Source organism: Diabrotica undecimpunctata, chromosome 1 (genome assembly GCF_040954645.1).
Source record: "Diabrotica undecimpunctata isolate CICGRU chromosome 1, icDiaUnde3, whole genome shotgun sequence".
Lineage (NCBI taxonomy): Eukaryota > Metazoa > Arthropoda > Insecta > Coleoptera > Chrysomelidae > Diabrotica > Diabrotica undecimpunctata.
The window spans coordinates 46,979,881-46,994,812 of NC_092803.1; the positions used below are offsets into that span (position 1 = coordinate 46,979,881).

At 36.3% G+C, this 14,932-nt stretch overlaps 1 protein-coding gene across 4 annotated transcripts in view; it reads left to right on the forward strand.

Moving 5' to 3' along the window:
- The window catches only part of LOC140448853 (Ig-like and fibronectin type-III domain-containing protein 2), a 1,058,385-nt gene that overhangs the window by 500,464 nt on the left and 542,989 nt on the right, over positions 1-14,932 (forward strand). The window lies entirely within an intron of this gene.

A 14,932-nucleotide genomic window follows, 5' to 3' on the forward strand; every position in this document is an offset into this window, starting at 1 on the left:
AGAGAGTTTGTAAGGAAAACTCAAACCAAACCAAAACGCACCGACTACTCTGGCAATTATAGAAAAAATAATTGCCAGAGTATGCTACTAGAGACATCTAGTGATGAAAGATGAAGTTAAATGTTTCGATAGCAATTAAAGCAAATTGTATACTCACGCCTAATCAAGTCATTAAGAGCGATGCTGGGAATATTTATATTCCACTATGCATCAACAATTTACCCATATAAATTACCTCTTTCTTGTACTCATTGCGTCGAGTAAGAACGATAAATATACGAAAATGGTTGCGTTTCGATTTAATTTGAGTTTCTTACCACTCCCTAACACGTGTTTCTGGGTCTACCCGTCATCAGAGAGAGTTTGTAAGAAAAAAAAAAGGATTTTTTTCTATAATTGCCAGAGTAGTCGGTGCGTTTTGGTTTGGTTTGAGTTTTCCTTACAAACTCTCTCTGATGACGGGTAGACCCAGAAACACGTGTTAGGGAGACCCAGAAACACTGCGGACACTAAATCCATTCGCCAAAGCAGAGGTAATTTTAAGGGGGTATAAGGAATAGATTGTATTGATTTCATGAAAATCATAAAAAATGGCAAAAATTGCGTCACGTATATTTATAACACTTTTATAAAATCTAAGTTCACTTGCGGCAAATATACAAAAAGTGCTTACGAAAGCTAAACTCTTTACCTTTAAAACTCATCTTAATTTTTGTTGATAGAGCACTTAAATCAAAATATATCGAATTTTTACTGTAGAGCTGATACAAGTGTTATTGAACTGATTTCGCGCGTGTAAATAACATTGAAAATCGACCGACGCTTCAAGCGTTATTTTTAAGAGAACGGTTCATTCTACACAAAAAGTGCTGAGGAACTATTTTGTTTAAAATTATCTTAGCTACATTTTTTATTTAAAATATTTTTTTCTACGGTATACGGATTCTTGGTAAATCGAATTTTTTGCGATTTACCCCCCTACGAGGGGGAAGCCCGGAGATAAAAGTGGTAAACTTTTTTGCATCTTTTTTGGTATCCCAAAATTAATATTCTGCGCAAAGTTTAGCTTGTTCGTATGATTTTTAGAGGTTAATGGCATTTTCGTCTCTGACGACTGGAGAAGAGATACAAATTTTATTTAAAAAATTGCTCACGTGCGCTTGACATTTGCCGGTCGCTTTGAGCGTTGTTTCTAAAAAATAAATAGTGCCAATAGATTTTTTTGTTCAAAATTATCTCATCTATATTTTCTGTTCCAAATATATTTGGGCACAATACGAGCGACACAGGGAAGGAGTGGAAAACTTTTTACATCTTTTTAGGGTCTCAAAATTGACAATTTTCACTAAATTTAGCTTGTTTGTATCATTTTTAGAAATCAAATACCTGTAACGACTGGACTTAACCCCTTTATTTCGGAAGAAAGTCTGATTAAAACTTTGTTTTTGTCGTATTTGACTACATTGTTATAAATATTCGATCCTTTAACTATGAAACAAACTGTTTCCAATAATTTATAAGATAAGTATCTCTTATATTTTAATTTCAGAACAGTCTTTACAAAAATTTATCATTAACTATAAAAATTGCCTCCCCCTAACTCCAAACCGTCAAAAGCTTAAAAAACTGCTAACGAATAAATGTTGAAATGTTTGCCATTGACACTACAATTCGTTTCACGTAATTTCTACAGATGACAATTAACGTCAAGTGCACTACTAGAAGCTCGACATGTATCGATAAATATCTCTTTGAGTGTCCGCCAATCGTCCAATTCCATTTCTCCCGTATACACCGGTATTTTTGCTTTGCGAAACCAGAAACGTAGATTCAATTAGATACTGTCCTCTGTGAAATTTCTGAAATAACATTGTGATTTTGTTCAGTCATACAATTCTATTGATTATCGGTCGAAATGTAAAAACCGTCTGAAATTAAAAATATAATAAAAGAATATTTAAAAAGGTATACGAGGCGAAAAAGATAATTATATAGGTGAGAAGAGCCTTACATTTTACAATGGTATAATTGATCGGTCTCCTCAGTTTTTTTCTGTGTAACATATTAAATCTTCTGTGTAGTAGTATTAATATTATTAATATTAATAATAATATTCTGTGTAGTATATTAACTTAAAGAGAGAAGTGAGAGAAGTGAAAAAATAAATAACACGACAAAAGAATGCAGAATGGGAAAGAACCTGCTTAAATATTGAAACATACATGGAAGGTACAAGAACTTAGGAGTCATGGAAAGTACTGAGAGGTCTGAAACAAAACTCAAAAGAAAAAATTAAATTGGGAATTATACAGGACAACCAGGACTGACCGCCGTAGATATAAATCAATACCTAAAAATTTGCATATGTCCCTAGTTCACATGCCTAATTGTCGTAGTTATTGGTCCAATTTCCTAGGCTTTCCGCAAATAAAAAACGTAATGAGTCAAAAAAGATTCGAATTTATCAGGAAATGCATACATTTCAACGACAATACGAGTTAAAATCAAAATGATGTAAATCGAGATCGTCTTCATAAATTACGGCCTCTTGTCGATCATTTGAATAACAAATTCCAAATCATACCATTGGTGGTCATCATACCATACAAATGGGGATACAAACTTCTCGTTTTATGCGGTAGATATTCCTACAATTTTGAAATATACACTGGTACAGAAAACGATAAAAGAAATCGTAGGGTAAATGAACCAGACCTAGGAGCAAGTGCCAATTTAGTTGTTAGATTATCTAGGATTATCCAGGAAAATCAGAATTAGGTTGATCCTTTGACAACTATTATACATTGCCTTTACTTCAATATGTTGCTAACAAAGGTATATATTCTCTAGGTAGGGGAGAGTGTTGTACCTTGGGTCAATTTTTAGTTTTTATTTTTTCTAAATCCTAGAATTATATATTTGCAAAGTTTATCCAATGGATTAGTTACTTTGGCTAATTGGCTACATGCTTCCTTTTTTTTTGACATATTTTAAGCTTAGTAGTTAATTAAAAAATATATTTTAGCAGGCGATTGCATGTTGACCCAAGGTACAAACTGGTAATGTACCTTGGACCAGCATATATTATACCTTGGGTCAGTTATAAAAAAAATAAAATATTAGAACAAATCTTGAAATTTTTTATTGAAAATCTTCAGTAATGCCGAAAATATTCAGTATTTCGGCAACAAAATAAACAAAATATTTCTTTCCTGCCACTTTCATTAAACCAAACTCCCTTTTTTAATCTCTCCATATTCAGATAAGTCATATATTTTTTGGTCATTTAATAATTCTTCTTCTATAGTTACCAAGTCCTCAAATGTACCACTTGAACTTGATTCACTATCATATTAGCAATTCTCTTTGGTACATTTTGTATATCTTCTGTCGCTATTTGCTTTGTAACTGCCTGCATTTTCTTAAATGATACCTTCCCTTGAGTCTTTCCCTTTTTGAGCGCAGCTATTTCATCTGTCTCTGGAGTGTCGGTAAGTATTCGTGACTTTCCTCTTGCTCTTCCTAACTTCTTTTTGCGAACAGGTGCCTTTGGATAGGGTCGCAACATTTTAGGTGTAATAGAACTTCCTGAAGTTCCTGCTTGACGAATATTTGAGGTAGAAGGAGTAGAGACTTCCATTTCATTAACTGTAGTTTTAGTTTGTTTCCCGTTCTGTACAACATTGACTTGCTCGCGACTGTCAGTAAGCTGGTTTAAAGGACGATCAGTTACATACGAAGACAGAAACTCATTATCTTCAAAAATGTTTTCATTGACGGGATAGAGACCGCTCACCACAAATCCCTTCTAGATAATAGATGTAGTAAATGCTTTTGGAAATGCCTTACCTGCAAGTTCAGCTATATCGTAAATCGTAATAGGTTGTCCAGGCTGCATAATCATCCACTTGCTACAGGCGGTATTATAGAAGGTTTTCATTGGTCCAAAAACTGTTCGATTGAGCGGTTGCATTTTGTGGCTGGTGTAAGGATGAAAATCGGTAGAATGGATTTGCATAGAATGGAACTGGATTTGCAACTATTGGTTTCACATGATTTTTAAAGTGTTGTAGGTATTCCAAAAACAATATTTCGTTTGACCAGCGGGACGGATTTGCACCTCCCATAGTTCCAACCCGACAACCTTTTAGCATATGAGGCTTAAAATTAACCCTCGGAAATGTCATCATTGGCAAAATATGATTTTCGATTTCATTTATTGAGGCTATCAAGGTTACATTTTGACCTCGCTCTCCACTTGTCATTTGACCTAATTGTTTTATTCCCTTAGGTCCTACAATTTTTGGTGGTACATGGACAGTCGTTTACCCTGTCTCGTCACAATTCCAAATTTTTTCTGTGATAAAATCTCCACCAGACAAGGCTTCTTTGTAGTTCTTAAAAAAGGAAGATATATTAGTTTTATTGAAGGATATTGATCTGGCCAAACTTGTAGGTTCGAGTTTACGAAGTGATAAATCTTCATGTCTTCTAAGAAACTGCATCAACCATTCCTTGCCAGCTATCTTTTTTTGGTCCCAAGAAGGCGGATGAGACTTGTTATTTGCAATTGCATATTGGTATGCTAAACTACGAACTTCTATTTTCGTCAAACTACAGTTGAAGCGTGCAGCAGTGAAAAGATTTATTTTTAACTCAGCTTCCTCTTCTCTATTTAAAACTTGTTTTACATTATTGGCAGCAACATAAGAAAATTCTGAAGCCCCCGACTACCTGAAGGATTTTACGTGCCTGATCAGAGTGGTTTTTGATGTGTTATAGCACGTTGCTGCTTCCCTAATTAATAATTCTCCACTTATGCATGTATTTGCGACTGCAGTTAAATCCTGGGAATTTAAATGTGATCTTTTGATACCCACCTTACTTCGTGGCATTTGAATATGACTATCTGAAACAATAATAAAAAGTATTTTTCAAATTCAAATAAAAGTCAAAATAATGTTAATTCGCAAAGGGATTGTACCTTTGTCCGGTCCAAGGTACACGACCTACCGGTGACCCAAGGCACACAACGTAACAATTTTAGCTGTTTTTTGTTTTCTAATTTTAGGTTATGCATTTAGACAACAAATACATTCATGATTATCAAGCGTCAATATATATTGTCCATTACAGATAATAAGAAAATATATATATTTACATTTGAAGCGGATTTTAACATATAACAATTCGGTAACAAATTGTATCGTGGGTCTTCAGTTGAGTATGTGTGTGTGTGTGTGTGTGTGTGTGTGTGTGTGTGTGTGTGTGTGTGTGTGTGTGTGTGTGTATGTGTGTGTGTGTGTGTGTGTGTGTGTGTGTGTGTGTGTTTGTGTGTGTGTGTGTGTCTGTGTGTGTGAAAGTGTGGAAATATCGTCGGTGGGCTGGAGAGAAAACAAGACTGTTTGTTTGTTGTCAACATATGCTGGAGAATTGCCGAAAGGAAATGTTGAAAGGTTTAATAGAAAAAGAAAGCAAAAAATCCACATCGAATGCCGGAAATTGGTTCCGGAATATAACCAACATATGGGAGGTGTAGACCTTATGGATAGCCTCATTGGGCCCTACAAAATCAAAAGTAGTATATGAGGCTATTCTATTATTTTCTTGATATAACACTTGTAAATTCTTAACTTTTTTACCGTCGATGTACCAGACAAAAGGAGGCAGAAAAAATTATGAAACTTGCCAAATTTCAGACTGAAGTGGCATATTGCTTATGCAACGTTGAAAGTAATCGTTGACTGAAGAGAGAAAGGTCATCAGATCTTAAAAAAGAAGTAGCAGAAAAAAAGAAAAGATCAGCAACAAAAACGTATATTCTTTCAAAAGACGTAAGGCTTGATGGTCACTCACACTGGCCATTGTTTAAAACACAAAACGGAGATGCTAAGATAAGATGTTAAGTATACTTCATTTTCGTATATTAAATGTTTAAAATGTAGACTATATCTTTGCCTGAACAAAAATAATAATTGTTTTCATAAATTCCATTCAACTTAGATATTTAGTTATTATAACATAGTATACCTATTAATAATCTATTAAAATTTGTTTTGTATAAATTTTCGCTATATATCATACATGATACAAAATTTTTCAAAAAATTAATGTTTTTTTGAAAGCTAGATTTTTTAGCTTATATGTTTATACATAAACAACGATGAAATAGAATATTTTAGTTATTTTTATATCAATCCTTATACAAATATATAAAGTTCTCCACAAAATAGTAGCTTTTATTTACGTTTTCACTTAATACCACAATCTATATCGTTTTACTAAGATTCAACGCTGCAGCTTAACTTTTCTATTCCTTCAGGTTGACGGGACTATCTCCTGAATAATCTATAACTCACTTTATCTCTATAGCAGCGTCAGTACAGGGGCTTTCTATTGACTTTAAATATTAATGTTTACCTTTACAAAGTGCAAATACATATACGTTTTCAGAGAAAAATAGAGATAGAACAAAACGCTTTCCAACAGCGAGGAAGAAATTTTAAACAATGCAGACTGTAGTATCACTTTATAAAATCTAATTAGGAAACCGTAAAAAATCTGCAAGTAATATGTATTATTTATTTAACAATTAGACTTGGCAATAAGGTAATTAATAATTTTTAACAAACATACACTATTTTTACGCAAAAGGGGGAATATATTTTAAAAATAGTGCACACAATGATAGAACAGAAACATAATGGAATTTTAAAATGACTGCAGCGGTTGTATTGAAAACAATACATACCTAATAGAATATCTTTTGTACTGTGTTACTACGATAAAAAAATATTTGTTTATTCATGGATAAACCATATACAAAGTACAAAGCTTTGAAAATGAATTCTTTAAACATATTATTGTTAAGAATTTTCATAATAAAATAAATAACATAAAGGATTCTATGTGTTGTTTTCATCAGTTGAAGTTACGTATAATCTTGTACGTAGTTATAAATAAATTGATCCGGGATTTCTACTTCTACTTGTTCCTGAATTTTCTAGTAAAGCACTGTCAGATTTATGTAAATTAATTTAGTAAGTAGTAAGTTTAGGTCGTCTAGTATATTGTCGTTTAACAATTTTTTTTTTTTTTTTTATTTAAAGAAATAAAGTCGCATCCACCCAAAGGTTATTAGCGACATTCCTGTAACATTTGTAATAATATTAAATTTAACATTTGTAACAATCAATCATTGTAACAATTAATTACAATTTGTGAACAATTGAACATTTGTAACAATTAATTAAGGTAAATTTTGTGTAACATATTTATACATTTTAAGTAACATAATAAATTGTTCGGAACTAAACTTTTGTTGAGGAGTGCTTTCAGGTTATTTGGCAAATTGTAAGACTGTCTTTGATTTACATATTTAGGACAGTCTATCAAGAAGTGCTTTATACTGTCTACTGTATTGCATGTTTCGCATTTTGGAGGTTCACTATTTAAGAAGAGATAGGCATGAGTATACCTACAGTGTCCAAGTCGTAGTCGTGTAATAATAGTTTGGCATTTTCTACTTCTGGCTGTGGACTTCCATGAAAAAATATCACTTTTGATGGTTCTGAGTTTCGAACTAGAGTCATTCCACTCCCGATTCCACGCATTTAACACCTTATTTTTGAAATAAACTTTTAGATCGCTTGCGATACTCCGACACTCTGTTTCTGATGTGTCACTGGTGACAGCGTTACGCGCACTAGTATCTGCTTCTTCATTCCCTTCTATGCCTATATGAGATGGTATCTATAGGAAGTGGACTCTTCTGAAATTTTCTTGAGCTTTCATTAATTCGGCCCTGATAATTTTCTCAATGGGGTGATTAGGGTATACATTTTGCATAGCTTTGACTGCACTAAGAAAGTCAGAAAGGACTAGACAACAAGGGATGTTTTAAATTAATGTTGGCTTAACTGAGATGTGTCACTTTCCGCTTCCGATATCTCACTGTTAATATAATTAGGGATTTTTTTCCTTATGGACGTGAATTTACGTTTTATGGATCTTTCCTTTAAATGGGGATAAACTTGAATGAGCATATCGAACAAAGCTGGTAGGTCTGTGGTATATTCTTGAATTGTGGTTATAGGATCTGCTGACCCCGTGATATTCATTAGGAGCATGTTAAGTTGATCAACGTTTAGAGGGAAAGGTAGAGGGTGATTTTCTATAAAGTTTTTAGCAGGGTCAAGTAAGAGAGAAAATGAGCATTCAGAAGTGCTTGCTGAACTAATTTTAGCTTTTTTAGATTTTGCTTGGACTTTAGGTGGTGGAAAAATGTTACATTCTTTTGAAGATGGATCTGCTTCAGGTGAAATAATTTTATCAAAGTTTCTTTTTGGTTGATTAATTATGTGACTGTCCTTATTTGATGCATCTACTTTGTTCGGTATCTCCGGGATATTAGAAATAGACATTTGTTCCCACTGTGAAGGGTTTGTGTCATTGGATGCTTGCAATGATATATTTGTTGCGCTGGATACCGATGCTTCATTGTTTTGGTTGGGGTTTAGTTGAGCTAGTGGTTCAGAGCACTGTGAAGCGATGTGTCCTGGCTTCTTGCATCTAATGCAAACTAAACTGTCTTGAGAAATGAATATTCTATATGTCGTGTTGTCAAAAATAAGAGTAAATGACTCTGGTAGTGTTACATTGTGCGGACTGATATAGATTTGTCTTCGAAAACTAAGGATGTGATTGTACTCAGGCATAGAAGCACTTATTTTGAGGAAGGTCATGGGGGAGACAGGAACTATGCCGATTTTTTGTAACTCATTGATTAGCAAATCATGCGGTATTGAAGGACATACGCCGGAGAGCACAAGTCGTTCCGTTGGTGTAACTAACCTTCTTGCTCTGACAATTTCACCTTGTATTTCTATTTGACCATGATTATTCATAAAATCGTCCACTATTTCTTTATTAGATAAATATATACATATGCGATTATTAGATAATCTAGAGGAGAAGATTATATTTTTCAGTTGAATTATATTTCCAAGTGAGAGAAGGTAGTCTTGAAGTTTGGTGTTTTCTAAGGCACTAAAGATAATTGCTTGGGACTTTAAAGGAAATTGCATTCTCGACGCTGCCGAAGAGTATGACTGTGATCTGTTTTTATGATTTTGATGGTCTTGTATTGTAGAATTGTTGTGTGATTCCATGTTTGAATTCATTTCGATAAACGTTTGTGAAAAGTAAGTCCGACTCTGTACACCTGCTAAAACAGGTAGGTATATCGGTCTTTACTAAAAGCGGTTATTTGCTGGTAAAACTGGATTTGTTTATTGACAACAATAACAAATAATTGCAATTTGCTGACATTAATGATAATTTAACTGGATATTATGTAAAGAGTTTGTACACTTACAGTTTATTTCAATATATCACTAAGATTCACAATTTATAACTTACATTAAACTTTGTTAATGTTAAAAATATTCGGAGCCCATACTGAATACAACATTATAGTTATCGATGCAGAACCGAACTCCCTAACAATTTATTTACAATACCTAAAAATTCGGCATAAATTTAGAGGTTTATTATTTGTTCAGTTCGTTCTCAATCCATCATTTTCAAGGTTACAAGTAAATAAACTTATTAAATTAACATCTAAAATGCCTGACGGTACTTACAAATACAAAACAGAATACAGTTTATTTTTTTCAATAACTAGTAATTATTTATCAAAAATGTATACTCACGTTTGCAGTCAGATATAATGCTCAAGTTATAGGCAAAATGCCTTTCTGCATCTTTTGCCCATTTTAGGTGTTTTTGTTGCACATTTTGCGTTTTTCTGTAAATTGACCCTCTTTGTACCTTTTTTTAATTGAACGTTACTTCTTCTTCTTCAAGTGTCCTCCCCGGGCACTTGAATTGGTTAGATGTGCACTGGAACCAGTCTCTTAAATTGCGCAGTTAAGATATACGTCGTCTCCCCACTCTTCGTTTGCCCTGAATCTTTCCTTGGATAATTAACTGGAGCAATTGGTGCTTTTTCCCTCTCATCACATGACCAAAATATTCCAATTTTCTTCTCTTGATGGTGATCAACAGCTCCCGTTCTTTGTTCATTCTTCGAAGAACTTCACTATTTGTTACTTTGTCTGTCCAAGGTATTGTTACGATAAATATACTGGCCTAACTTTTATGACTAATTATTCTGTTTTATTGTAGAAATTTCGGTGGAAGTCTAGAACCAAAATTATGGTGAATGAGCCGGCTAAGCTTCTCGATCTTTCGATGCTGTTCTAGTATATCAGGATTTCGTATATAAATACAACATTTTTATATGGAGGGCAGTTAATTCTCAACACCCGCGCTCGCGAATTTGTTACGTGCGGATATAATAAATTATTGTCAGATAAGTTAATATAAATAAAGAAATAAATTAAATCCGTAAGTGTTATAAATATTGAACCTTTTAATAAATTCACAACAAATGGTGTCAGAGTGAGATCGAACATAAATTAGACTTATAATAATAATACAAGTGAATATAAAATAAATTGTGAAAATGGCTACGATTTATGAGCTGACAGTGACTAATTTAAGAAGACATCTTGAAGACAGAGAATTAGCTTCCACCGGAAAAAAGGCTGAGTTAGTCCAACGACTAAAGAACGCTTTGCTAGAAGAAGGACTAGATCCAGAGACTTATATATTTGAAGACAAACATGATGCTGTCATCTCGTCGATTTCGAAATTGGAGAACAAAGTTTCTGACGATATTTCGAAAGTTTCTTCTGATGTAGCCAAAGTTTCCGGCGACATCGCATCATTGGAGAACAAAGTATCCGGCGACATCGCTTCTTTAGAAAGCAAAGTTTCTAACGAGATTTCTTCTCTGGAAAGCAAAGTCTCTGCTAACATCTCTTCGGAAATCTCTAAAGTCACTTCTGAGATGTCTGCCCTGGACGATAGAATATCTTCGTTAAAAAACCAAGTTGCTGCCGATATGTTGGCCTTCGAAGAAAAGATATGGAAAGAGATGGAAAAGAAGATGGAGGAAACCGGGACAGCAGAGAGAGGAAACAATCCAATTACAGTGGAGACAAAAGAAGACGAGACGAAATGTAAGTTGGAAACACGGCCGAAATTTGAAGGAAGTGGAAGTTCTGTGCATGTCAAAGTCCCAACTTTCGACGGAAAATCGTCATGGAACAACTACATGAAACAGTTCGAATCAGCTGCAAGAGCGAATGGATGGTCTGAAAAAGAAAAGGCTGTAAACCTGACTATCGCTCTTCGAGGAGATGCCTTAGATGTGCTTCAGACCATAGCCGTAGAGGAGACCGATGATTTCGAACAACTGAAGAAGAGGTTAAAAATGCGATATGGCCACGAACATTTGGAACATGTATATCAGTCGCAGCTTAAAAATCGTAGACAGAAGAAAGATGAGGCTCTTCAAGAATATGAGGTAGATATTGCCAGATTAGTACGATATGCTTATCCAACAGCTCCCGAAGACATGATGGAAAAATTGGCCGTTCAAACGTTTATTGATGGTCTTCGTGATCATGAAATGCAGAGAACACTACGATTAGCTCGTCACAAGACGCTGGTTGATGTTTTATCCGCCGCCCTCGAATACGAGTCAGCTACGCAGGCCTCTGGCGGTTACAATAAAGTTAGGACTGTAAAAGAGGAAGGAGATGAAGATAAACTTGACCAGCTCCTTAATTTGATGAAAAGCATGACATGCAAGAAAAAGAAGACCATAAAATCAAGAAACTCACCATCAGGAAAACCAGAACGAGTCAACCTTAGGGGGGCAGCTTCGACCCGGAACTCTTCCAAAGACCCTCTTATACTAATAGCTTCTTTGAAATGTCGTGAAGATAGTGTATATGTAGATGGAGACATAAATGGTAAAAAGCATACGTTGTTGGTGGATACCGGAGCGACCAGAACCATTATACGCCCGACAGTTATAAACAGCCGAAAGAAACTGTTACCAACGAGGTTACGACTTCGGACCGCTACAGGTGAAAATGCCAACATTCATGGAGAAATCCAGGTACAATTGGGAATTGGGGCAGAAAAGTTTGTCCAGACTGTTATAGTTGCTGACATCGAAGAGGATGTTATATTAGGAATGGACGTAATGAATATGCATGGATTCCAATTGGATTTTAAGAATAAGGTAATCAAGGTTGGCAACGAGGAGGTATTTCTCCATCCACATAATGACAACACTGTGCAAGCAGCCATTACAGAGGATACAGTCGTGCCTGCGAGAAGCGAAACGATCATAGTAGCGCGACTACAGGGAATTGTAGACGAAGGGAGACCTGTTATGATGGAGCCTTGGAACCACGACGATGAGGTTGGCCGTGGAATCATAATTGGAAAGGAATTGGTGACTTCGGCTAAAGAAATTCCTGTGAGACTTATCAATGTCAACGACTACCCAGTGACCATAAAGAAAGAGACAAAAGTAGGAACTTGTGTACCTGTGACATCCATAATTCGTCAGGCGACAACATCTGATAATTCCAACGACAAATTCGACCAAATGGTTGCAGTTGCAGGACAGTCTCTAAATCAGATGGAGAAAAGGAAATTAAGGGAATTTCTTCGGCAGTATCGTGATATTTTCGTACCGAAAGGAGGAAAGACGGGAAGAACTACCGTTGTTAAGCATAAAATTGATACTGGTAATGCTAAGCCAATTCGTCAAACAGCTCGACGATTACCACAGGCGAAGAGAGAGGAAGCTGAAACGATTGTTCAGGAAATGAAGAAAGACGGGGTGATAGAACCTTCTACGAGCCCATGGGTCTCTCCGGTGGTCCTGGTTAAGAAGAAAGACGGAACGACGAGGTTCTGTGTGGATTACCGTTTGCTGAACAACGTTACCAAGAAAGATAGTTATCCTCTGCCTCGGATCGATGACACATTGGACACATTGGCTGGAAGTAAATTGTTTTCTACTTTAGATTTGAAGTCTGGATACTGGCAGGTAGAAATGGACCCAGTCGATAAAGAAAAGACAGCCTTCACCACAGGATCTGGATTGTGGCAATTCAACGTTATGCCATTTGGACTTTGTAATGCTCCTGCGACATTTGAGAGGCTTATGGAAAATGTGTTGAGAGGGTTATCTTGGAAAACATGCCTGGTTTATTTAGATGACATAATCGTCTTGGGGGAGACATTCGAAGATCATTTGAGGAATTTAGAAAACGTTTTTAATCGACTTAAAGCTGCCCAATTGATGCTAAACCCCAAGAAGTGCCAGCTATTTCAAGGTAAAGTCAATTATCTGGGTCATATAGTCAGTAAAGAAGGAGTGGCCGTGGATAAGGGAAAAATCGATTCCATTAAGGAATGGCCAAAACCAACTGACAAACATCAAGTGAGAAGTTTTCTTGGACTATGTACTTACTACCGGAGGTTTATTAAGAAGTTTGCAGATATCGCTAAGCCATTAACGCGACTTACAGAGGAAGCAAGAGAATACCGCTGGGATATAGACTGCCAAAATGCCTTTGAAACGTTGAAAAAGCATTTAATAACAGCACCAATTTTGGGGTATCCACTGCCAGAAGGAGAGTTCATCTTAGATACGGATGCAAGTAATGTGGGAATTGGAGGAGTGCTGTCTCAGATTCAAGGAGGACAGGAACGAGTCCTCGGATATTTTAGTAAAGTTCTTTCAAAACCTGAGCGGAATTATTGCGTCACGAGAAGAGAACTTCTAGCAGTAGTTAAATCAGTAGAGCACTTCTATCAATACCTCTATGGAAGGAAGTTTTTAATCCGAACCGACCATGCCGCCCTTAAGTGGTTGATGCAGTTTAAGAATCCAGAGGGTCAGATAGCCAGGTGGATCGAACGACTCCAAGAATACGATTTTAAGATTGAGCACCGAGCCGGAGTTAGCCACAGAAATGCTGATTCTCTTTCCAGAAGGCCATGCCCCGCAGAGTGTTCCCACTGCAACAAAACGGAATCCAAGGAAGCAGCAGTGCTAAGAACGACGATTGTCAACGACGACTGGACGCCTACTAAGATAAGGGAAGAACAAGAGAGAGATCCAGTTATACAGAAAATCCGAAAATGGAAAGAGGAAAACCGTCGACCACCTTGGCAGGAAATATCAAACCTATGCTCAGTAGTTAAGACGTATTGGGCCCAGTGGGACTCATTTATCATCGAAGATGGCTTGCTCAAACGAGTCCTGGAAAATGATGACGGTTCAGAGAAAAGAAGACAGTTGGTGATCCCAAAGAGCAGAATAGCCGAAGTACTTCGTCAGTTACACGACAGTCCATCGGGAGGGCATTTTGGTGTAAGGAAAACCCTTCAGCGAATTCGGGAACGGTTTTATTGGATGAACAGTTCCGACGACGTAAAAGACTGGTGTAAGAAATGTACTATTTGTGCTACGAGTAACGGGCCTCACCGGAAAAGGAGAGCTCCTATGAGACAATATAATGTTGGAAGCCCGTTTGAAAGAATAGCTTTGGACATTGCAGGGCCATTTCCAGAAAGTGAAAATGGGGGCAAGTACATGTTGGTAGTAATGGATTACTTCACTAAGTGGGTCGAGATTTATGCACTTCCAGACCAGAAGGCCGCCACCGTTGCAGATAAGTTGATCCAAGAATATATCAGCCGATTTGGAGTGCCTTTGGAGATCCATAGTGACCAAGGCAGGAACTTTGAAAGTGATCTATTCCAAGGAATATGTGATAGACTAGGCATGAAGAAAACAAGAACTACCGCGTATCATCCGCAATCGGATGGTATGGTAGAACGAATGAATAGGACAGTTGGCAAGTATTTGACAAAGATGGTGTCCGATCATCAGCGAGACTGGGACCAATACCTTCCGTTCTTCACAATGGCCTACAGATCTGCTGTTAACGAATCAACGGGCCAGACACCAGCCAGAGTCCTATTCGGACGC